Source organism: Cibotium barometz, chromosome 22 (assembly GCF_041138505.1).
Source record: "Cibotium barometz isolate CiBa-2024 chromosome 22, ASM4113850v1, whole genome shotgun sequence".
NCBI classification, from domain to species: domain Eukaryota; kingdom Viridiplantae; phylum Streptophyta; class Polypodiopsida; order Cyatheales; family Cibotiaceae; genus Cibotium; species Cibotium barometz.
This window is the reverse complement of record NC_141067.1, coordinates 55,685,030-55,711,529: the sequence shown is the minus strand read 5'-3', so window position 1 is coordinate 55,711,529 and position 26,500 is coordinate 55,685,030.

The window sequence follows — 26,500 nt, the reverse complement described above, 5'->3', positions numbered from 1 at the left end:
AAGACCATTGGGATTACGAAAATTTTTGGTCCCATTCGTATTCTAAATGCGTTCGGGGTAAATTAAAATTTTTGTAAAAATTCTTAAAAATTAGTGAAAAATAGACAAAGGTTATTATAAATTTTTGGAATATTTGGGATTAGTGATTGGCATATGGTGTGTCCATTCGGGCACCCGTGAACATTCAAATTCTTTTAAAAAATCTATTTTTGGTCGTGAAAATTAAGAAAGCCATTAAAATTTTTAAGTTTTCATTGGATTTGAGAATTGTCGGGCGAAATTGGAAATTTCTTGGACGATGGGATTCTCATTTGAGAAATTAGGAATATTCTAGAATTTCTTTTTAGAACTCCTAGAAATTGATATTTTTAAATATCAATGGTATTTTGGCAAAATTATTTGCTAAATTTTTTTTGGAAAATTATAGGTTTGGAGTGCCATAAGATGGGTTTTGGAGGATTTCAAAATTAGCATATTTTGAGGCCCTAGAAAATTAGGGAAAATTAGGAAAAAATCATGGTAGTTCTTTTTTCTCGAGAATTCTTATTTTCAAGGGATATTTGGTGTTATAGTACATTTTTTATGTACTCACACTAAACAAATGTGGGTTATTCGCATATTATTAATGCGAGCATGCCTTGTATTATTACTTTATTCGTTTGGATTAATTTTAGATAATATTTTGATGATGTTTTAGCTAATATTCAGCCACCAAATGCTAGTTGAAGCATTTTTCTTATGTGCAGTTATTTCTAGTGAATTAATTTTCTAGAACTTTTGGTCAAGAGGGGTCAAGAGAAGGGTGAAGAAAAGTTTAATCCAGATTCATAGAGAACTCATTTACCATGGCTCATATTGACTTTTCGATCAATGACAATGTCGATGACACGAGTGATCATCCCAACTCTAGAAGGGAAGATCTTAAGTTCCATGAAGAAGAAGAGGAGGCGGTAGCAAAGAGCGAATTTTTGGAGGTGACACGTCTCGAGGCTATGATAACAAAGTGCCATGATGAGATGGAATCACTTAAGGTGCAGATTTTAACTCTGCAGAAAGCTCTTCTAGCCACCTCATCTCTACACCTACTACCAAAGCAGTTGCTCCATCTTTTGCACCAAAGGTGTATGGTGGGGAGAAGAAGGAGAAGAAAAAAGAATGTGTGGATGCCTGGCTTAACAGGTGTGGAATACACACTTTGCTTTTTACCCTTTCACTGATGCGCAGAAACTGCAAATGTTACAGGGATTATTAAAGGAGAAAGCTTTGACTCGGTGGAAGGATCTAAAAGAAGATTCTATTCCCACTACTTGGCTAGGATTTGAAGTTTCATTCAAGAAGGAATTTGTCCAACCAGATGATGAATTCAAAGTTATTGCCAAGCTAATTAAAACTAGCATGGCTAACGAGTCTCGTGATTATCAATACGAGGTGAAGAAGTGCAAAGTTAAAACGGCTGAGGATGCTATTCAGGCTGCTCATGTTTTTCATAAGATAACAGTTGGCGCCAATTCATCAAAACCAGTGTCAAGTGAAAAGAAACCCACGTTCACTTATTCAAACAGTGGACAGAAAAGGAAATTGATTTTCGCACCAAAACCAAAAAATGGTGATAATGGTAGCAAAAAAACAAAGTTTGTAAGGAAAAACTCACATGCTTTAAGTGCAAAGAGAAAGGACATACAAAGAAATTTTGTCCTTTGAATGGAGCTACAACAACTTCGGCGCTTGGTCAAAAGGCAACACCAAAAAATTTTATTCCAAAGAAATCTGTACACATTACAGAACTTCAAGGTAAATTCTCTGAAGTCAATATTTCGCATCTTAAAGAAACCCAATGTTCAGATTATACTTTCAGTAAAGACGTTTATGGTCCAAACAATTTATTTCGTGTTTATGGATCAGTGAAAGAACATCAGGTTCATATTTTGTTTGATCTTGGTAGTACTCACAATTTTATTGACAATATTGTGGTACAAAAGATGAAGCTAGAAACCATGCAAAATGATCACATGTACAAGGTTAGGATGGTTGGAGGACAAGTCCAATTTTGCAACAAGAAGGTGTCAAAACTACCATTAGGCATCCAATTGTACTCAGATAGGCTTGATTTGCTTGGGTCATGTGGATATAATTTTGGGAATGGAATCGTTTCATAGCAAAATAAGAATTTTTCAATTGATTGGGTCAAACATTTAATGTCTTTCCACCATCACAATGGAAACTTTGTAATTCTTAAAGGAAACTTTTATCAATGAGCTGGAATTAATGGAAGATATTTCTAACTATGAACTTTTCCAATTAGTTATGGATCCAGTGTCTTCGTGTATTCATTTTGATGCAAACAATGTTTCTTTAGATGTTTGGGAAAGTTAAGTGTTAAGTTCCATCAAAAGCGAATTTCAGGATGTATTTCGTGATGAATTGCCTCATGGATTACCTCCTAAACGAGAGGTGGACCATAAAATAGAGCTAGTACCAGGGGCAGAACCTGTTAGTAGTCCTCCGTATTGGCTTAGCAGGTAGCCAAACAACTAGCTGAATATTTGAGGATGGGTCAAATTAGACCAAGTAAGTCTCCTTAGGGTGCACCAGTTCTCCTGGTTAAGAAAAAGGATCAAGGTACCTGGAGGATGTGTATTGATTATAAAAGTCTTAACAAGGTTACAATTAAAAATAGATACCCATTACTCAGATCAGATGATCTCATTGATAGGTTGCATGGAGCTAAGTATTTTACAAAGCTTGACTTGTGAACCAGTTATCATCAGATCCGTATAGCAAAGGAAGATGTTCCTAAAATTGCTTTTAGGACAAGATATGGCCATTATGAATTTTTAGTGTTACCCTTTGGTCTCACTAATGCACCAACAACTTTCTAACAGATGATGCATGATATATTTCGAGATCTATTAGGAAAATGTGTGGTAGTTTTCTTAGATGGTATTTTGATATACAGCAAAAGTTTGGATGAGCATGAGAGTCATCTTAAAGAGGTTCTAGGGAGGCTCAAGAAGAAAAAACTATATTGTAAATTATCTAAGTGTGATTTCTTTAAAAAGGAATTGTTATACTTAGGTCATAAGATCTCTCGGGATGGCTTGAGTATAGATTTGGATCGGATCCAAAAGGTTTTGGAATGGCCAGTACCGCTTACGGTCTTGAACAACTAAGATATTTCTTAGGTTTTGTGGTATTTCTTCAAAAATCTATTAAGGATTATTCGAAGTTGACTGTACCTTTTACCAATCTTCTTAAAGGTAAAAATAAAAAGTCCAATTCTCTAATTGGTTGGAACGATAAGCTACAGGAGGCTTTCGAAATTTGAAAAATAAAGTTCGAGATGCTCCTGTGTTAGCTTTGCCAGATCCTAGTAGACCTTACATTGTAGAGATTGATGCTAGTGATTTTGCGATAGGCGTAGTTTTATTCCAGGATGGGAAGCCTGTGGCCTTGGAGAGTAAGAAACTCAATGATGCACAGACTAGGTACCCAATTCAGGAGAAAGAGTTATATGCAATCATTTATGCTTTAAAGGCATGGAGACAATATCTTTTACGGGTCTCAGTTTATGGTCTTTGATAGATCATCAATCTTTATAGTATATTTGTGATCAACCAGACTTAAAAGGTAGAAAATCCAAATGGGCTGAGTTGATTTGCATGATTTTGATTTTATGAATACAGGAAAGGTAGCTTAAATCGCATTGCTGATGCGTTAAGTCAAATTGGTGAAGTCAATGAACTTTGCTTCACTAAGATTACTTCTAACTTATATGATTCACTCAGGGAAAAATGCAGCACACATATTTTCTTTGGAAAATATTGGAATTTGGCAAAATCAGGGTCTAACTCTGAAGTAGATCAAAACCTGGTGAAAGGAAAAGCCAACCAATTTTTTCTTCAAAATGGTCTTTTATTTCGAAATGATAAGGTTTGCGTGCCAGATGTGCTAGAAATTAAGTCAAGGATCCTATTTGAGTGCCATGATGCACCATCGACAAAACATCCTCGCATACACCGTACCTTGGCTTTAGTTAGAAGGACATTTTATTGGCCAAAAATAAAAGATTTTATTCAGAGTTATGTGGTCCGATATCATCAATGTAAGATTCCTCCCCAACCCCTCAAGATGTCCAGTATCTTTCCTTGTAATCAATTCCCTCTTCAGAATAATAAAAGGTCTTGTTTCTACCTATTTTGGCTTAGAGAGAGAAAATATTTTAGAGAGAGATTATTTAGATTTTAAATATTTTTGGATGGAAAAATATCTCTTCTTATTAAAATAAATTCCCCCGAAATAGAAGTTTAAAAAGATTTTCACAAGGTGCATTAGAAATAAATTATAATCTGTTCACAAAAGGCCTTAATCCTAAGGGTCCAAATTTTTTGAAATTTTCAAATTAAGGTTCTGAGGGGCCAATCAGATTCATCCAAATTTATGGAGGAGATAAATTGAAGAAATAAAGAAAATCCTCCCAAAAATGAGTAAATACTTACATAAGATGAAGAGTGGACTAAGGACCAAAGGAAATACTAAAAAAATGAATTTTTGACACCTCAAGAGTGGGGATTCCCCCTCATGAAGGAGGTGTCTATTTCACATGTGTGGTGGAGTTTTAAATTCTCAAATATTGAGATATTTCATCTCTCCTCTCTCCTAATTCAAGTCTAGTTCCAAAAAGTAAGCTAAACTGACCCAAAAATGGTCAAAAATTGACCAAACTAATCTGGAAAACTCTAGAATTAGTTTTCTTGGTTAGAAGCTCACTTTTTCCTATAAATAGAAGCCTCCCCCTTTGTAGAAGCTTAATAGTGTTTTATGCACTGTTACTCTACTCCACCCCAAAGCCAAAAGCAGTGAATTTATTGATAATTCATTAGTTTTTTGACCTTTCCCTCTTCAAAAGAATTGGTGGCCACTCTTGTTGCAGACAAGAGTAGATCCCTCAAACCATCAAGCCAAAGGAAAGCTCACAGAAATTCAAGTAAGCTAGAAATCCTACTTTTTCTTTATTCCTTTTAATGGTTTTCTAATTTTTGTTTTCTTTAAAATGAAAAAATGATGTTATGCCTTGTTGGAAAGGCTTTCCCCCTCTCTTCATTCTTAAATTCAGCCTTTCTTTATCCTAGATAAGTAATCAAATTGTTAGAATTAAACTTTTCATATTGTTTCTCTTTTAAAAGTGAAATTTGATTAGTTTAGAATGCTTTAAACCATTTGGGATAATTTTTAAGTAACTTGAGGATAGAAAAAATTGAAAAATGGTCAACCATACAAAGGAGGTTATGGCAAAATTTTCTTAAATTTTGTGAAATGAGTTTTATCTTTTATTATTCAAAAAGAGTAATCCCCACCATTTGTGTATTCTAAAAGTGTTATTTTCATTCTAGGCATTAAAAAAATGCATAGTAGAAATATTTTTATTATAAAAGTGTTATTTCCATTAAAAGTTAAATTCTATGCATAGAAAGATGCATATTGGTTATTTTATTATTATAAAAGAGTGATTTTCATTAGATTTAAATTCTATGCATAGAAAGATACATATTGATTATTTTTTTATTATAAAAGAGTGATTTTCATTAGATTTAAATTCTATGCATAGAAAGATGCATATTGGTTATTTTTTTTATTATAAAAGAGTGATTTTCATTAGATTTAAATTCTATGCATAGAAAGATGCATATTGGTTATTTTTATTATTATAAAAGATTGATTTTCATTAGATTTAAATTCTATGCATAGAAAGATGCATATTAGTTATTTTTTTATTATAAAAGAGTGATTTTCATTAGATTTAAATTCTATGCATAGAAAGATGCATATTGGTTTTTTTTTTTTTATAAAAGAGTGATTTTCATTAGATTTAAATTCTATGCATAGAAAGATGCATATTGGTCATTTTTTTATTATAAAAGAGTGATTTTCATTAGATTTAAATTCTATGCATAGAAAGATGCATGCTGGTTATTTTTTTATTATCAAAGAGTGATTTTCATTAGATTTAAATTCTATGCATAGAAAGATGCATATTGGTTATTTTTTTTATCATAAAAGAGTGATTTTCATTAGATTTAAATTCTATGCATAGAAAGATACATATTGGAAATAAAGTTTTTTTTATAAAAGTGTTACTTTCACCAATATTGATTTTTATGCATAAAAGAATTTTTTTATTATCAAAGTGTTACTTTTATCAAAATTGATTTTTATGCATAATTAGATGCATAAAAGAATTTTTTTATTATAAAAGTGTTACTTTTATCAAAATTGATTTTTATGCATAAATAGATGCATAAAAGAATTTTTTTATTATAAAAGTGTTACTTTCATTAAAACTGTTTTTTAACATAAATAGAGTCATAAAAGGATTTTCTTTTATATAAAAGTATTATTTCCATAGAAGTTGGATTTTATGCATAAATAGATGCATACAGAATTTTTATATCAAAATAAGAGTTCTATTTAATCCTATGTTTAAATCCCATAAATATTGGTAAATGAATAAGTAAATACTCTGTGGGAGAAAATTCTACCGTTTCATATTTTCTAGGATGGTAATGAGAAAATTCAAAAAAACTATCGAAGTCAAAATTTTAAATAAATGATTAATTTATTCCTCAAAGAAATTCATGATTAGTTTTAAATTCAGTTTTAGATAAATGATTAATTTATTCCTCATAGGAATTCATGATTAGTTTTAAATTTAGTTAAGCAAAATAATCAATGAAAAAAAATCAGTAAAGTAGTAATTGAAATATTACCCTTCGAGAAAGTGTTCTTCTAAGGGAAGTTCGGTTGCAACAATAGCTGGCGGGGGGAGTGTTCAAAGAACGGCTCACGCGACAAAAACCTGCCCAGGTCTTGACTAGCCTGGGTATGGTGAAAAATGGTATGCTTCTGGTACGATGGGCGAGGGCCAACGAAGCGGCCCCCCTGAGTGAAGTGCCAGGACACCTAAGGAGGATCCTGGAGGGTTTTGACCAGGCGATGCATGGGCTCACGGTGCTTAGGACACCCATATGGCGTGGAAGATATATATATGTATGATTGACGCGAGAAAATTATTGTAATTTGTTACTAAATCTCGTTGCTGACCTGCTGGACTCAATGGAGAGTCCAGAGTGATACTATTTTGTGAGAAACAAGGATTGAATGGAAATTTTGAGTTATGACATCTGTAACCAATAATTATTTATCAATGGATTATTTTTAAAAGTTAAAGTTTAAAGAGGAGTGTGTGCGTATCTGTATTCTAAAGCAAAAGTTAAGAAAGGCATTCAATTATGGGTGGGTGAGTACTTGTCTGGTTCTACTAATTCCAGTGGTTGGGCGGTGGCTAACCCATGGGCTGGATGGGGTTAGGCTGGAATCAGTAGAGTTTTAATAATAAAATTGATTAATAGGAGTACGCTTAGAACTTGAGTAGTCAAATAAAAGCCTGAAGACTTCTCTAATGAATAGATCAACGGCTGTGCGTGATTCAATTAGGAAAAAAGCGTTGATCCCTTCAAGTTAAGTTTGTAATAGTTTCCCTTCTATCTGGTTTATTCAGATGAAGGTTAGTTCAGTATCTTGACCTCGTTAGAAAAATTCTATCTGGTTTATTCAGATGAAGGTTAGTTCAGTATCTTGACCTCGTTAGAAAAATTCATTAAGAAAATAAATGGTGGAATTGTCTCCATTTTTCGGGCATGGGAAATTTTCCCGGTTTCGGTTTTTGGAATGACCACCAGCTTAGTCTCATGCCCGAACATTCGAGGGTGAGGCCCCGAGTGAGAAACCTTGCCCCGCGCAAGAGGAAGCTACTTCCGTTACTACCATCCGGGAATCCGGTGTGCAGAGGGGGCAGTTGGGATCTCACAATCAATGTCAGATAAACAAGGCTGAACGCCTTAAATCTGCTGGGTTATTACATCCTTTGGATATTCCGTCTAGAAAGTGGAAAAGTATTTCCATGGATTTCATTACGGGACTTCCACATACCAGCAAGGGTCATGATGCCATTTGGGTTGTCGTGGATAGATTGACAAAGATGGCTAGGTTTTTACCCACAAAAACAACAGTTAAAGCTTAGAAATTGGCTTATCAATTTGTCGAGCAACTGTTTAGACTATATGGTCTACCTTCTGATATTGTGAGTGATCAGGACTCTAAGTTCATAGCTAATTTTTGGCAAGAAGTTTTCAAGAAATTGAAAACAACTTTAAGTATGAGTTCCTCTGATCATCCACAATCTGATGTGGGCAAACAGAGCGTGTGAATCGGGTTGTAGAGGATATGCTTCATGCATATGTCTCTGGAAAACCATCAAATTGGAAAAATATCTTCCACTGATGGAATTTGCCTATAATAGTTCTAAACATACGGCTACAGGTTTTAGTCTGTTCATGCTTATGTATGGGTATCAACCCAGGGCACCTATTGATGTCGGTCTTAAGGACATTGAGCTTGATGCATCGAGGGATTTCTTGTGTGATATGCAAGAAATGCTAATCAAATCTCAAGATTCTATCAGGAGTGCTCAAGATGATAGAGCACGGTTTTATACTGATAGAGGACGCTCATCTCGGTCTTTTGAACCAAGAGCGTTGGTTTATTTAAAAGTTCCTAAAGACTCTCGGACTTTATCAAACGAAAAAATGCTCAAAATTATCTCCTAGATATTGTGGTCCGTTTCGAGTTATACATCAAATTGGCACGGTTGTGTATGAACTAAAACTGCCTCCACATGTTAGAGTTCATCTAGTCTTTCATGTCAGTAAATTGAAAGAGAAGCTGCGAGAGGTGAGGATAACACAGTTACTCCTCAAGAACTCGTTGAAGTCGAAGATTTATCTTATGTTCCACACGAACTTGAAAAGGTACTTGAATTCAAGGAAAGGAAACTTCGTAGTCGACTAATCCCTGAGGTTAAAATTATGTGGAAAGATAGGGAAATAGAGGATTCGACTTGGGAGTTGGTTGAGAATGTTCAGCGCAAATTTCCTTCTTTTCATTGCAAGAGTGCAATGTTTGGAGAGAGGGGAAGTATGTTATGTGCACATTATATGTGCATATACTAGGAGGCTAACCCACATTAGGCTTGTGAGCATATGAGCATGGGAATAAGCTCTAGTGGAGCATGGGTTAGGACTAACCTTAAGGGTTAAGGTTAGGGTCAGGCATCCAAGGGTCACACATGGGAAATGGAGAGTCAAGAGTCACTTGAGGACCCTCCTATATAATAGGGGCATGGGGAACACTCAAGGGATGTTCTCTTGTGTAGAGGATTGTATCTACATTCTTGCCATTTCACACTAGAGCTGAGTGCTGTTGGATTGGAGTCATACCTCTTGGTGGTATGGGACACCAAGGTTAAGTTATGTGGTACTTCATTATATTGCATGTGTGCAACCCTTGGGCTCGGGGGTGGTTGGGTGGTAGAGTTTATGCCTGATTTATGCATGTTGATTATCTAGAGAGATCTTAGGGTTTTAACATATGTCATATCAAGCTCTCGTTGCCCAATATTGTTAATTAGAGTCTCAATTGTTGTGGCCCTATATAGTCGTACATCCAAGTCTGTATAATCTAATTGTCGTAGATTCTACACATAAGAAAAATTACATATGTGCTATCAGTGAATGTATAAAGAAACTCAGGTATCATTAGAAGAAGCATTCTTACATTTTCTAAGGGCAGTGCCAACATTGCATGCAGTAATAACATGGCATTGTAGCACACTCTCCAACCACAGCTAAAGCCATCCTGTTGCTCTAGGACTCTGCATCTAATGATCTCCGTTGAATCTAAAATCTCCTCATCTTGGGTAAGGGCCTTAATAATAGCTATTAACTTTCTAATAGATCTGCACACCATTTTTCAATTGTCAATAATCTCTCTCTCTCTCTCTCTCTCTCTCTCTCTCTCTCTCTCTCTCAGTAATATAAAAAATGATCACGTGAACTTCTGCCCCACGTTGCCATGAAATCATGTAGTTGAATTGGCAAGATAGCATCGCTTTGCCTCATTATCTATAATAATCAAAATCCAATGTCCACCACACAAGTCAATAAACAGTATAAGACGGTAAACGTAGTATCTATGTCAAAATACCAAAAGTATAATTTAGGTCACATGACAGTTATGCTTCATGGTAGGCCATTACAAAGATCTAAGCATGGTCCAAATCTACGTGCCTAAACCATGGACAAATATCCACGTAGGAAACTTCCTCTGAAACTAGTTTCCTACATGGATATGAGAGAATCCAAAATATATACCCGTTTGGCAGGTTTGATAAAACCAGACTGCACAGATAATTAACATCGTATTACTTGGAGAAAGAATAACACTTTAAATTAAAGTTTAGGTCATGGAACATAACAAACCTTAAATAGCCTGCATAACTCTGTCGTTGACCTCCTTGTGCATTCTGGATAACACCTCAATCTCTTCCACCTCAAAAGGGAAGTACTAGCAACCTCACAACAAAGGAGTGGGCAAAATAACTCAAAGCCTAGATATTAGAACTATGCAATTCTTTAAATTCAGCTTCTCTCCTTGCCCTTTCAATTCTTTCCATATTAGCCTCCCTATTTTTGACTTTGTCGTTAGCCTTTTGTACGTTTTACCATGTGTCACATGAATGACTGCACTTAGTCTCTCCAATGACAATGCTACGTGCTTTCCTCAGTGGGGGGATCTCCAGGATATCTTTCATCCTCATGTCAGTGAGGCTCACTGGCTCTAGGGTCTTGTCATATCTGAACCTAAGAAGCCATAGCGAGTACATGTCCTTTGACATTACTGTTACTCGATGTGCATGGGCAGCTAGAACATAGCTGTCCTAGAAATGCTCAATGAGCTAATCCTTGGCAGCCTCATGCAAGCACCCCAATGCCAAGGCCTACCAATGCACAAATAGATCTAATAAGGCATTGGAATGGGAGCTTTGGAATGGTGCATTGCATGTGTCTCTACACCTTTCGCAACTCATGTAAGATGGAGCTGTGCTGCTCGTACCTTCGAGTCCTCATTGAGCAAAGACTGAAAATATTCTTCCCTGGTCCATCTTTCTGAGATTTTTGCCCTATTTTGGGATCCTTAGACGAGGAGACCCTTGTTGTCTTCTTTGTATGTGCCATCTGTAAAATATTTAGAAGGATGGCTGAAATGACTAAGCAGCAAAATTTTTTGATAAATATCACTATAACGCAATATGCAAAAAACAAACATACGCGTTGTATTGAATTCATGTTAAAGGAAACTCTAACACATAAAATCAGCTTAAAGGAACAATAAGGACAGATTTTGAACAAAACTCACTATAACGCGATAAGGAGACTTCTGACACACTAAATACCCCATATCGTGTTGTACTGCATTCACAATCAAAGGAACTCCAACATGCAAAATAGGATTAAAGGACCACTAAGGATAATTTTTGAACAAAACTCATTACAACGTGATAAGAGGACTTCAAACACACTGAATCCTGCATATCGCATTATACTGCATTAACAATGAAAGGAGGCTTAAAAAGGACCACGAAGGATAATTTATTAACAAAACTCACTATCTACAAGGCGATAAGAGGACTTCAAACACACTGAATTCTCCATATTGCGTTGAACTGCATTAACAATCAAAGGAACTCCAACATATAAAATGGGCTTAAAGGACCACTAAGGATAAATTTTTAACAAAACTCAATACAACACGATAAGAGGACTTCAAACACACTGAATCCCCCATATCATGTTGTACTACATTCACAATCAAAGGAACTCCGACATGCAAAAAAGGGTCAAGTGACAAACAATGAAAACATATTTGATAAAATTCACTACAACGTGATAAGAGGATATCCATCACATAGAATGTTCCATATCGTGTTGCATTGAATCAACAAAGAACCAAACTCAAACACAAAAAATTGGCCCAAATACAATGCAATATGCAAACAATTTAACAAACAACATATTCAAACCAGTAAATCGTGTTGTTGCATTCAAAATCAAAGAAACGCAACAACATATTTGGATTCAATGCACTACAATGCGATGGGAAGAGTTCCAACAAATTGAAACCCCCATATCACGTTGTATTAACTTCATAAAATGAAGGAAAATCACTCGGGAGTCCACATAGAAAAGGAAGAAGAAGACATGGTGCAAGTCAATAAACATTGTATTGAGAAATGGACACTTACTAACAGGATGTCATCCATGAAGGGATGAAATGGTGTAGACGATAGAGAGCGTATCATGGAGATGAAGATCGATCAAAAGACTCTACTATTTATGCAGAGTTTGACGCTTAATTTGATGATTTAGGGTTTAACAGAAGGAGTCCCACCTTAAGTAGATGTGACGTTGCATGATGACATTTGCGTTAAAAGTGCACGTGTGGCAGGCAATGATGACAATCGAATGCATGAGTGACACGTGTCTATCACTTGTATGAACAAACGTGGACAACCACCAATGAAATCTTGCCACGTGTAAAGACCGTCGACGAGTAACGCACGCACTCCCACATGCATTATTTATAGCATGAGTTTCAAGCACACTTGGCTTTTTTTTTATGCAACTATTTTCTCGCTCTTACTTGCTCATCTCCGATGGTGCAACTAGTGTTGGCAATTCTTCTAATCTTCCCACCGGCACTGATTCGTGACAGTCTCCAAGTCTAAGGTGATTTTAAGGTGAGTTGAGTTCTCAAGTCTTCTCGATCTTAAAATGTTCATTTTTGTATGATTGTGAGCGCCGTTCCTTCTTTTCCTATGCAAATCATGTATAATTGATAAATAATTTTTGAATTTTATTACAACGCAATGTAGGGCTTCAATACTCGAGAACATCCACCCAAAATTGCGCCTGTATTGACTTGCATCATACAAGTTCAGTATAGCCACAAATTCAAAAAAAATTGGGCGATCTCTGGCCCATAATCTGTTTTCAGTAGAAATTACTTTGAGCTTTAGTACAACGTGATATTGGGTTTTACTCGAGAAACGTCCATCCTAAATCATGTTGTACTGACTTACATCATACAAGGTCAGTATAACACGAATTCAGAACCATATGGGAGATCGCCAACCCATACTCTCGTTCTTAGAAGCCACTTTTTAGTATTCTCTACATATTTACTCAATATAGACCTTGTATATTATAATTTAGAACAACGCGATAGAAGGCTTCACTCGCTAACATCCACCCTACATCGTGTTGTACTGATTTGCAATATATGCTCTCATTATAGCGCAAACATGGAAGCCTACTTCTGCTCGTTTACGTTGCATACTTATGCAACGTGAAACTATACGGTCCTTATATACAATGGAAAATTGAGTATCATGAACTTTAGAGGCCCGTTTGTTTAATATTAGTGTAATATAGACCTTGTATAGTGCAAGTCAGTACAATGCAATATAAGGCCTCTCCTCATCATCATCCAACGTAAATCGTGTTGTATAGTGACTTGCAATATACAAGGTCTTTTTAGCCCGAATATGGAACCCCTTTCCAGATCTTTGTCTTGTAGTGGTGTTTGTTGATATTTTAGCAATGTAGACTTATATAGCTTGAATTCAGAACCCCCATAGTTTGTGTTGTAATGAAAAGTTGTAGTATCAAACAGCATGATGCATATATGTGCAACGTAGAGACCGTGTATATTTCGGTTCAGCACAACACGATATCATGCTTCACTTGCCAACATCCACCATGAATCGTGTTGTAATGACGTTTGTTACATATTAGTGTAATATAGACCTTGTATAGTAGTGCAAGTCAGTATAACACAATATAAGGCCTCCCCTTGTTAACCTCCAATGTTAATCATGTTACAGTGACTTGCAATATAGAAGGTCTTTTTAGCTCAAATATGAAATCCTTTTCCATATCTATGTCATCTCATAGGGGTGTTTGCTGAAATATAGCAATGTAGACTTAGTATAGCTTGAATTGAGAAACCCCATAGTTTGTGTTGTAATGAAAAGTTATAGTATCGCTAGCTTTTGATGCATATATGTATAGCATAGACTGTGTGTATTTCGGTTCAGCACAATGCGATATCAAACTTCGCTCGCCAACATCCACCATGAATCGCGTTGTAATGACATTTGCACTGTAACTGCAAATCTCCATTATTCTCTCATTGTTGTGTAGTTAAAAATCATTTTGCCAACCTTTTTTTTCTTATAGATGCATCCTTTTAAGATCGAGGTCGAGCTCGATACTAGGTTTGAAGAAACCCCTAATGAGAAATTGTTCAATTTCCTTCACAAAGTCGGCCAGCACCATCTCCAACCTTAGATGTCACGTATGCTTTCTTGCAACATCTCCATCAAGAGTATGATCTTGTCTGGACATACATATGTCCAAGAGAAAGAGCAGCAATCCCAGGGGACAACTTCAAATAATGCAATCATCCTAGACAATATTTAGTATGTACATGTGGAGGATCTTATTTCTACCACATCCTCAAGAGATAAGGTGAACATGGATATTTCAAAGGTGCCAGGGGATAAGAAGAAGAACATAAGTTCCCATTACACAAGCGCAAATGTCATCTTGTTGACTACCACTACGGGTTTATTTGCTATTTGCATCTGTTGCTTGAGGATGAGAAAGGTTTAACATAAGGAGATGAGGAAAGGTCAAAGGAACGTTAAAGAGCAGAAGATGATGAGGTTCACGAGATTGCAAAGGAGATAGACTTGGGCATGGAGTGGAAACTCAGTGAGCAGTTTAATATTGATGCCCTCAGAAGAGAAGGCACCCAAGTTGTTATACAGCTGCTGCTACTGAGGAACCCGTTGTGGTAGAGGAAACAGGGCACATTCCAACCTCAGTCCCCTCCGTGGGTTTCTGATAGGTGACCACCAGTATGTCCTCCTAATAGATATTCAAGCTTTGTTTGACATCAGGGAGGACTACTGTCTCGCCATCATTGCACAGAATCTTGAAGAAGAAGATTATTTCATCGAACCTAGTGTGGATAAGTATCTTCTACTATATTCAAATGTCAAGGACAGTGAGTATCATACTCTTGCTTAGATATTATCAATGATGTATAAGGATGCTCGTCACAATGAAGCCAACCTTCCCACTCAAGAGGAATTTCAAGATGTTCAGCAAAGACTCAATAGTCCACAAAAGGGAAGAGGAGTCTTCAACTATCCAAGCTATCAAGTCATCAATCAACTTATGGACAAATGATTTACTTGTTAATGAATGAGAATCAGAAGTTCTGATTATAATAATTTTGAATGTCGTAAATCTTTTAGATATTGCATTTGTTTTGTTGGCTTATGGACAACTTTATTTTGTAGCTAGTGGTCTATGAGGATGATTGTCTCGTGCGTGCATCAGGATCACGAGTGGGAGGACTTGGAAAGGACTCAGCATTGGGTGAGTACATTAACCGGCTTAAATTTCCAAAGGTCATTATCTTCCACAAAAAGTTTTCAAAGGACAAAGCTGAATTCCCATTGTTTGTGATCAAAAGATTATCTAGATATCTTGGGCGATACCCCATCAGGTGGAATGCACATAAAATCATGCTTCTGGAGAAGTAGGAAGCGGTGCAAGCCTTTAGGCAGGGCCCCGGAGTGTATGCTCTAAGGAGCAAATATTACTTATTAGTCTACACCGCATATAGATTAACATGTGGGGTCAGGGATCCCAAGATGTTAAGTGAATATGGCAAAATGGAGCTTCTCATATTCAAAAGACCAAGAGTTCCACCAGTTCTATGATTGCAAGATCATGCCAAGTCATCTGCAAAATGAGAGAAAAGCTTCACGAACCTGAGGATGCTAGTCGGCATGATCAAGAGTAACAGTAGACTCCCATCCATTGTAAAAAAATCATTTTTTTAAATAATACAATGACACTTCTGGAGTATGGCCTTTTTTTATTTGGCTCTATAATATCCATGGTTTTTAATGTCTAAAAGTTTGAAAGTATCCTTGGGAGGTGATGAATATAGATAGAGAAGCATAAATTGAAACAAATCAAAATTTTGTTTGTCGACTGATTTATAATTTTCAATGTCCAAATCATTAAGCCCCATGAATTCAATGTGTTCTATCAGCTTTATCTTCTTTCTCCTCTATCCTAACTGCAATCCTCCTATACCACCATATGAGTAATTGTTTAAATGCATTGACTTCATAGATTCCACCACCATGCGAGATAGCCTTCTAAAACCCACAAAAATGAGCTTGCCAATGTGAGTGCTCCATGACTTGGGTCGACTAGATAGCTACGCTTCCTTGATTTTCAAAGTAGGGGCTGAAAAGGGGGAAGAGAGCTTGAGCTCTTGCAAGCACACACACACTCACACAAAACCTTGGAAGAGAACATACAAGGTGAGAGGCTAAAAATTCTTCTTCTTCTCTTCACACAACAAAAATCTCTACAAAGAAGATAAAGTGACTAACACACATAATAGAGTATATACAAGCAGTCCATAATGTGTACACACTAAGAGGAGTGGGTAGATGTGGACTAGTTGGTTTAGTCTAGCTGTAGAATCTCTGGCGAAGATATGTTGGTGCCAGTTACCAAACCCGCCAATGAGGTAAATGTTGAACGGTCATGCAAGCGCCTCATGAGTGTCAGTTCATGTTAAGCTTGACATCACAATAATCCCCTTCAATCTCAACTCCAACTCATGAACTCCAAGCATATCTCAAAATCTATAGAGCTTCTCAGCTCCCAAGGCCTTCGTGAAGATATCAATGACCTGATCCTATGTGCTGACGTAGGCCAAGTCGATGTAGCCTGCCAAGACTCTCTCCCTAATGAAGTGGTAATGTGTTTCGTCCGTGCATGAAAAACTGGGTTCCTTCCCAACTGTATATTTCTAAGATTGTTACAATATATGACAACCTTTCTCTCCACATGCAATCCCAAATCAGAAAGTAGCTTGCGTAACCAAGCCACTTCACATGCTGCCACCGCCACAACTCCTCTGTAATCTGCCTCTATACTCGACAAGGCAACTATGGGATGCTTCTTGCTACTCCATGTCACAGTAGCCCTCCCCAATGAAAACATAAATCCACTGGTAGATCTCCTATATGCAATGATACCTGCCCAATCTGCCTCTGTGTATCCATTGGTACACCTGCTACATAAAACAATGCATAATTCGCAGTGGCCCTCAGATACTGAAGTGTGCGTTGCATACTATCAAGATATGGTTTGTGCAAAACCTGCAAAAACTAGCTCTCTAAGCTAACAGTGTAACTCAAATCTGGCCTACTGATCATGACATAAATCAAACTCCCCCACAATCTTCTTGTACATAGTGGGATCCTCCAACACATAACCTGCATCAGCACTAAGCTTGCCATTCTGATCTAATGGCACCAAGATTGGCTTACAATCAGCCATCCCATACTTGGACAACATGTCCAATACATACTATCTCTATGACAACCAAATGCCCTCAGGTGTGCAAATGACCTCAATTCCCAAAAAGTAGTGCAGATCTCCCAAATCCTTCATCTCTCAAACTTCCTTTTGAGAAGACTTTTCACATGCTCAATTTCATCCAAGTTGTCACCTCCAACAATAAGATCATCAATATATATGATGGTGATGGTCACAATACCCTTATCACTCTTGCGCACATACAAAGAGTGATCTGCATCTGCCATATGAAAACCAATAGTGACAAGATACTCACAGCAATCTTGTCATGCCATGCTCATGGAGCTTGCTTCAGCCCATACAAATCCTTACGAAGCTTACATACATACTTTGAATGACCTATATCCTCAAAACCTGGTGGCTGATCCATATACACCTCTTCTTGCAAGTTACCATGTAAGAATGAATTTTTACATCCATCTGATGTAAAAACCAGCCTTTAGCTGCAGCCACCGCAATCACAACTGTCACAGTTTCCATTTTTGCAACTGGGAAAAATGTCTCCTCATAATCAATCCCATGTGTCTATGCATTTTTTTTTCTACCAATCTAGCCTTGTACCTATTTATGCTACCATCACTATTGTGCTTCACCTTAAACACCCACTTATAGCCAATAGATTTCTTGCCTTAAGGCAATGGCACCAAATCCCAAGTCTCATTTCCATACAATGCATCCATCTCCTTATTCATAGCATTCTCCCAACACACATTTCCAATAGCCTCATCAAAACATGTGGGTTCTACAACCTGCACAACTTTTCCCATATAAGCATAGTGATGTGCCACATAACCATCATAATTCAACCTCTGCATATGGTTTTTGACTCTTCCAGACTTTCGTAACTTTGCATTCATGGCTTCCATAGTCTTCTTCACACCAGGTGTACTCATTGCTGGAATCCCAAGCTCCTCATCAAGGCTCATCTTCAAGCCACTAGAATCTCCATCACTAAGAGAATGCCCTACAAAAATATCAGGCATATCAAGGAACTCAACTACATTTTTAGGACTAGTATTATGATGCAGCCTGCCACTTCTATCAACAAAACCGCTAGATGAAGAATCTTCTGGTCCACTCAATGACTGTGATTTTGCTGACTTGCATTCTGTGCAACCACATTTCCACTTACATCAGCCCCAATAGCATCTTTTTAAGTAGCATACCAGCTACTCATCTCATCAAATACAACATCCCTAGTTACCCTGAGGATTCACGTGTAGCAGGATTATAACATCTATATCACTTTTGCTCAAAGGAATACCCAATAAACACACATTTTTTTCCTTTTGGATCTAGCTTAGTATGCAACTCATATGGCACATGCACATATGCAATACATCAAAAAACTTTCATTTCCACTTACATCAGCCCCAATAGCATCTTTTTAAGTAGCATACCAGCTACTCATCTCATCAAATACAACATCCCTAGTTACCCTGAGGATTCACGTGTAGCAGGATTATAACATCTATATCGCTTTTGCTCGAAGGAATACCCAATAAACACACATTTTTCTACTTTTGGATCTAGCTTAGTACGCAACTTATATGGCACATGCACATATGCAATACATCAAAAAACTTTCAAGTGAGACAGATCAGGTTTCTTGCCACCAGTAAACTTCTCCTTTGGCGTTACATCATGTATGGCTGCAGTAGGATCATGTTCATGATATAAACTACTATAGACACAGCCTCATCCCAATAGCTATGCGGCATATTCTTCTCTGCCACCATCAATGCTCGTGCTATCTCTACAATGTGCTTATTTTTCTGCTCGACAACTCCATTTTGCTGCGGAATGTATCTACATGTAAATTGTCTCTGAATGCCATTCTTCGTAAGAATTCAGAGTACTCATTGGAGAATTATTCTCCCCCTACATCTAACCTTAGGCACTTCACATGATTTCCTGTCTGTTTTTTAGCTATCACTCTGAAATTCTAAAAATGAGTGAACACTTCACTCTTCTCCTTCATGAAATACGCCCACACTTTCCTCATGTGGTCATCAATAAATGTTACATAGTACCTGCAGCCACCTATAGACATAGTCTTCACAGGACCCCATACATCTAAATGCACAACATCTAGTACATTCTTGCTCACATTTCTGTCATGTGGAAATACATGTTTTGTTTGCTTTCCAAATTGACATGCTTCACAAACTTTCTGCATACCTTCAACTTTAAACTTAGGCAGCCCTGTCACAATTTCTTTAGTCTGCATAGACTTCATTCTTTGTACATTTACATGCCAATTCTCTTAGACTTCATTCTTTGTACATTTACATGCCAATTCTCTTATGCCAAATGTATGTATCTCTAACAACTCCTAAATCATTTTCAAACATTACAGCACTCACTGCAGGCGTATTTACATTCAATGTAAACATTCTACCCACTCTGTTGCCTTTTGTAACCAACCTGTACTTATCTTTAAAGTCTTCTATATGACAGCCATCAGGGTTAAACCGGGCCTACAAACCCTACTCAATCATCTAGCCAATTGAAACCAGATTCTTTGTTTAGAACATGAAGTACATCTGCAAGGAACTTCACCTTACCATCCTGCATAGACAATGGCACATCTACAACATGGGCAATCAGATGAGCAGTGTCATCCCCTATTTCAACAAAACCTAGTCTTTCAAGACTCTTAATTTCCTTGAACCACTCACCATGACTTGTCATGTGATTTGAAGCACCTGAATCAATATACCATACATCATCCTTATATGCTACTACATCATTTTCAGGCACAGCATTAACTACATGTTGTACAACAAACAACCTCTCACTATCCTCATGATTTTTGCTAGAGGCATAGTTGTTTTGCTGCACTTTTCCATTTCGAATGTCACTCTGCTTCTTATAGCAATATGCCTACACATGTCCAGGCTTATCATAGTAAAAACACCCTAGTGTATCATTATGCTGCCTTTGCCAATTACCATGACCTCTTTGACTCCCCCTGCCTCTAAACTGGCCTCTTCCACATGTGTGTTGTTGTTGTGAATCCTAGGACTATTGCTACTATTGCCCATAATTTTGATTACCTGTTCGGCCACCACCTTGGCCACGTCCACGACCTCTACCTTGTCCTCTACCTCTTGTCCTCTACCTGCACTTGTGCAGACGGCATGCTGCTCTGAAGTGTTTTTGTTTTGTGAAGACTGTTGATCTTCACCCAAGTTCTTCTCTTCAATGATCAGCATTGACACCAAATCTATGAAATTGAGAATGTTCTCCTCCCGTGTCTAAATAGACGCCCTGAATGCCTTGTATTGTGACCTAATACCGTGTAGACACACTTCCACCTTATCATCATCAAACAGAAACAACAATTGATGCAAGGGATTCCACAATGCCTTTAATCTTCAAGGCATAATCATTCATAGACATATTCTTCTTCTCCATAGTATGAGGCTCATTATTCCACTGAATCTTTTGTGCCTTGGTGTTAGTTTCATACAGTTTTACCAAGGTGTCCCATGCCTCCTTAGGTGACTTGGCATCCTGTATATGCCCAATCATGGTGTCTTGTATACTAATAGAAAGCCAATACATGACTTTCCTTTCTCCATGATTCCAATCCTTGAACTCTTTTACATCTGGCAGTTGGATTAATCTCTGGTATCTCCGGTGCCTCCTCATGTTCACCTTCAATGTAGTCCCAATAAGTTTTTACTATCAGGAAGTTTGTCAATCTAAACCTCCAAGCATGGAAGTTGTTCTTGTCAAGCTTCTCTGGAACAATCTGGTTTATTCCATCAATTGACATCTTTTTTGCAACACAAATTTACTAAAAATAGTACTCTTGTTTGACCTACACAAACTGTTGTACTCTCTACAGTGGTACTATACTGCATCTAAATTGCTCACAACCAGTGACCTCAATTTTCATACATACACCCAATGGTAACTTTGAGACCTCTTTGTAGTACACACAGTGTCTGCACAACCAATCGCCCTTCCTGCAGTTTCAATAATAGAGTTCTACAGAGAATCGAAACTTGCTCGTATTGCTCGTGAACACCTCTGCGAACTGAAAAACAGAGGTCCACACCCGCTCAAAACGCATTTCTGGCCTGAAAATTTTTGTCCAACAAACAACATAGTTTCCTTGTAGCTTTTCTCTTGCAAAAGAAAGCTCCTCAATCAGAGTTCATTTGTTGGTGCCTCCCAAAGAGCTCCCAACAAGGGTGTAGTAGCCAACACAAAGGGGGAAGAGTAGATGAAGTTCTTACCCTCGTACCGCTTCATGTGCTTCTCTTGTCTGCCTCCTGCTCAACCCTTAGCATGAACCAAGCTCTGATATTATGAAAAGATGTAGGGGGAAAGACAGCTTGAGCTCTTGCAGGCACAGAGGCTGAAAATTATTCTTCTTATTCACACAAAAAAAAAGGTCTACAAAGAAGATAAGGTGACTAACACACAAAAAAGGTCTACAAAGAAGATAAGGTGACTAACACACATAATAGAGTATATACAAGCGGTCCATAATTTGAACAAGATAAGAGGAGTGGGTAGATGTGGACTAGTCAGTGTAGTCCAGCTGTAGAATCTCTGGTGAAGATATATCGGTGCCAACTATCAAACCCGCCAGTGATGTAAATGTCGAACGGTCATGTAGGCGCCTCATGAGTGTCATCTCATGTTGAGCTTGACATCTCAATAGAGGCCATGAGCCTCCAAAATGTGCTAGAATAAAAGTGACAATAGCATATGCACATTGGTTATTTTCAATAAGAACCACTAAACAGCATGAGAACATACAAAATTGGGGATCTGACCATATAATGTGTTATACTACTTGATGTCCATGCTTCCACCATGTACTTGTAAAATGTATTCATAGCTTCTTTAAAGTCGTTGGCATCTCCTTCGTTGAATGTCATTTTTTGTAGAAGTGTAGCAACCTTATCAAAGGCAATCTATACATTAGCCTTTGCAATTCTAGTCTCGCCATTATTACTACTACGATCTTTGACAACCATGTGTAACTTCCTCCATGCCTCATACTTCCATGGTTGAAGAACTAATAAATGGCCTTCATGGTTCCTTGGTGGTAATAAAAATTTTCTATCATTGGCTCCACTAATACTTGGTTTGCATGGCACATTTCCACTTGCACCTGACCTCTTCTCATCTTTCTTGAGTTCCACTTTTCCCTTGTGTAGACCCACGCATGAAAGAACCTACTCCACTCTCTTACACATTGTGTGGGCCTCTGACATTGGTTGCATCTTATATGCAAAACATATATATTCATAAACCATTTTTTCCACAATTCTATAGACAGCATGTAGTGTACAAGGATGGACTCGTGTTAAAGGAATGTTAAGTATAGGCTCCCACTTTGGATCCACCCTAACCATTGTTCTGCCATCCCATATGAGCTGATCATGAGTCAGTGCACCATCCTTCCCAGTATTCATATTCCACGCCTTTTTTCTATTCTTACCCTTTTTCCTTGAGCAGCGCATGCAATACAAGCAAGCGAACTCTGCATTTGCAGCATTTGAGACACCAAACACGCACTTTAGTGTCTTTAGATCACCTGCAAGATGCCATTCCACTTAGTAGTCTTCGCGACCATGTAGAATTTCACCTACTTTTTGACATTGAACCACAGTAGGAATCTCTGTTAGATTGAAAAACATTTTTAGGATCTCATGTGTAAGATTCCTCCCCAGCCTCTCAAGATGTCTAGTATCTTCCCCTGTAATAAATCCCCTCTTCAGAAATATAAAAGATCTTGTCTTTACACCTCTTCTAATTTATTGTTCTTGGCCTCTAGATCCTTTGTTTTTTGATCCAATTCATGGTTCTGCAAATGTTGAGCATGAACAATTTCTACCAACTCTTTGTATTCATTCTTCTCGTTAGACAGTCGAGCATTTAGCTGCTTGATCTGAGCTTGCTTCATCATAAGCATCCTTTGTGATGATATCCAAATGCTTTACACTTGACTAGCAAGCCTTGTTGTGTAACCAAGCAAGCCAGCATTGCCCTCACAAACATATTTAATCAAAGAAGTTAGGTCTGAAAATTTAGGTGGTTGTTGGGTCAAGGGATCAAGTGGGTAAATTAATCCTTCCACACAAAGATAAAAAAAAATTAATCCTTCCACACAAAGATTAATTCCCTGGCTTGTTGTATTACATAAGGGTTGACCTTAGAATCCTATGTTCTCTTATAGAGAGGAGCATACTTATTGTCTAGGTCCACATGTATACATCACTTCTTAGAATTATCTCTAATGATCTACAAACCACAAAACAATACTCAAATTGCAACTAACTCCTTTCTTTGCAAAAATATATGGTGCAGCAAAACATTATCATTAATTTCAGATGCTTGCATTTCAAATAACGTAAAAATTAATGCCATGCCTCCATTAAGCACTGTAGCAACACTTCTTAATGCCCTTGTTGTGATGCAATAACACTTCTTGGTAGCAAAATAATCCGGTATAGAAAATCAATGAAGAAAAATATAACTTTTTAGTTCCACTTGAAGGCACCAGAAAGCCAAAACTCTCTTCATTGTTGTCCATGCATAAATAGTATGTGAGGAAAGTAGAGATTCAGGTGAAAGCTTAGAGGCTTCCTTAAGAGATTGAAGATTTGAAGGGAGGGAAATTTAAATAGAGAAGAGTGGCTATTGAATTAGGAAAACTCACGCAATGAAAACCACCATACCTTCATGAAAATGTACTAGAATAGAACTTAAGCGTGAAAACTCACGCAATGAAAACCACCATACCTTCATGAAAATGTACTAGAATAGAACTTAAGCGTGTTTAATCACGCTAAAAAAAAGAACTTTGCATAATACTAAGTTCGCTTCTACAGATATATTCGAGTTCTTTTTAAAAAATCCCCTATTTCTAATCAACATCTTATAATTCCATGTTGTACTTATGTCAGAAATATAGTTACATAGTTACATATGTCAGAAATATCCTCGTACTTGTTTTCTTACTTTATAGAGTACTAGCTTTTCACATTTATGAATTTCCACTCGCAGTGGTTGAAGTTACATAGAATTTAAGAACATTAGAATAAAATAAGCATTGAATCTAAAACAGGTAGGGGGAGAGGAGACACACACACAGGAGCAAACCCTAATGTATATTGCAAACCCTAACCATAGAGGGAAGCCATCTCCCTACTCACACAATGCATAAAGCCATAATCCATAATACACAACACACACACTGTGTTGTGTGGACATCAGCTAACCCTAGCTAATGTCCACACACTATGACCAGCTGGACGCGATCATGTATGTCTCACACATGCTGCTACCTAACATGCAAGCACATAGCACAGCTGGCACACGCTAACATCGAGCTTGAATCTCAATAGTGAGGATATTCAAATCACTTCTATGGCCAATAGAGATGATTGATTCGTCCTCATATGATAAACAATCACTTGTTTTAATCCCTTGATAGTTAACCTTTGAAAAATAAATCCTAGGAACTAAGATCGGCTCTGATACCAATTGTAAGGTTCTCCCCTTCCAAAATAGGGGAAACACTTACAATTTGTTTTCTAATTAATCCTACCACACTGTTTGACATAAATAAACATGTTCCTTAATTAGAGCCCTTTCACAAGGTTCATTAAAACAGCCTTTTTTCATAGTATAATAATGCTAATGTGATAAGATATATATATATATATATAAATTTTATACAAGAATCAATTCCATACAAGCCAAACCGGCTCTCTTATTTTTTTCATTTATAATGCCGATGATCTAGAATTCGGCCTTCCAACCTCTACAGACTGGGCAAACCCTACGGGACCATACACCTCGTCGTTGGTAGTTTGCGAGAGGACTCAAGCCGGCCTATCACCTCCTCAGGCTCCGTCGCTCGATCCTCCCACCCCTCAGAGGGATGTCTACACGCTAGGGTGGGCTTATTCACCGCCCTAGCCTGGGTCCTCAAAACTAGGCAGCATCATAATTACTCACCTCAATCGGCGGCGGCGAACCTCATTCTCCCAATGGTGTGAGGGATACCATGGGCTGACTCTGGGCCTTGCTAACGACGCCCCCTGGCTGGCCATCATTCCCTTGTGGAGCTTACAAACAGGAGGGTTGGAGCTTACAAACGGGAGGGTTGAAGCCGCATTAGGAGCATTTTCTCTAGTCCCATCGTTGCCTGCATCTCCCGAGGTGACATTTTGGCATTTTTGAGATGGAGCCATCTTTATCACTGCCTCGTAGTGCTCAACGTTGGCGATCGCAGTGCTTCAGTCAGATCTTGATTTCAAGATCGTTTGCTCACTCTATGAGCAAAAAATCATAGCGTGTGAACCTCCTCTAAGCTCAAAAACCTCTTATTAAAGTCTATGCAAATGGGGGGGCGGGTTGTGAGATGTCCTACAGGTCAAAATTGTTTTGCTTCAAGGGGGTGAGGATTGTAAGTCCCTTCACACGGGAGGGGGGGAGAAGAGTTAAGTACACCCTCTCCACACAAGGATGGGGTGACTAAAAAAGGGCTTGTTTGAGAGATAGCTAATTAGGGAGTGCTATGAGGAAGGCGGTGAGGGTTGCAAGGCACGACTACAGGTACAGTACAGTCAGGCAGCACGGCTACAGGTACAATAAGTACATTTGGGCAATAGCTTCTACATACCATGCAAGCTAATGCTAGGGTTGCAGCTACTGCACAGTCTTGCACAGAGTGGCGGTACGGCCTCATGCTGGGTGTCAGTGGCGGTACGGCCTCATGCTGGGTGTCAGTGGTGGGTGCAGCCTAGGGGTGCACTCTACACAATGTGCTGTTGGCCATGGAGTACATAGTTTATATAGGTACAGGGTATGGTTGCAGGTACATAGCAAAGTACGGGTGAAGGGATGGTGTACCATCAAACTACACCGGTTCACTGGTCTGCATGAGCCTGGGAAATGATCGGTGGCGGTGCATAGGCAAAGGTGTGAAACGCATGTACTCTTTTGGCCAGAGACAGCGTGGACGTACGTGTGGACCATACAATGGGTCGTTGACCTTTGGTCCTTATGCAGCCAATGTACGGGTGCCCTGG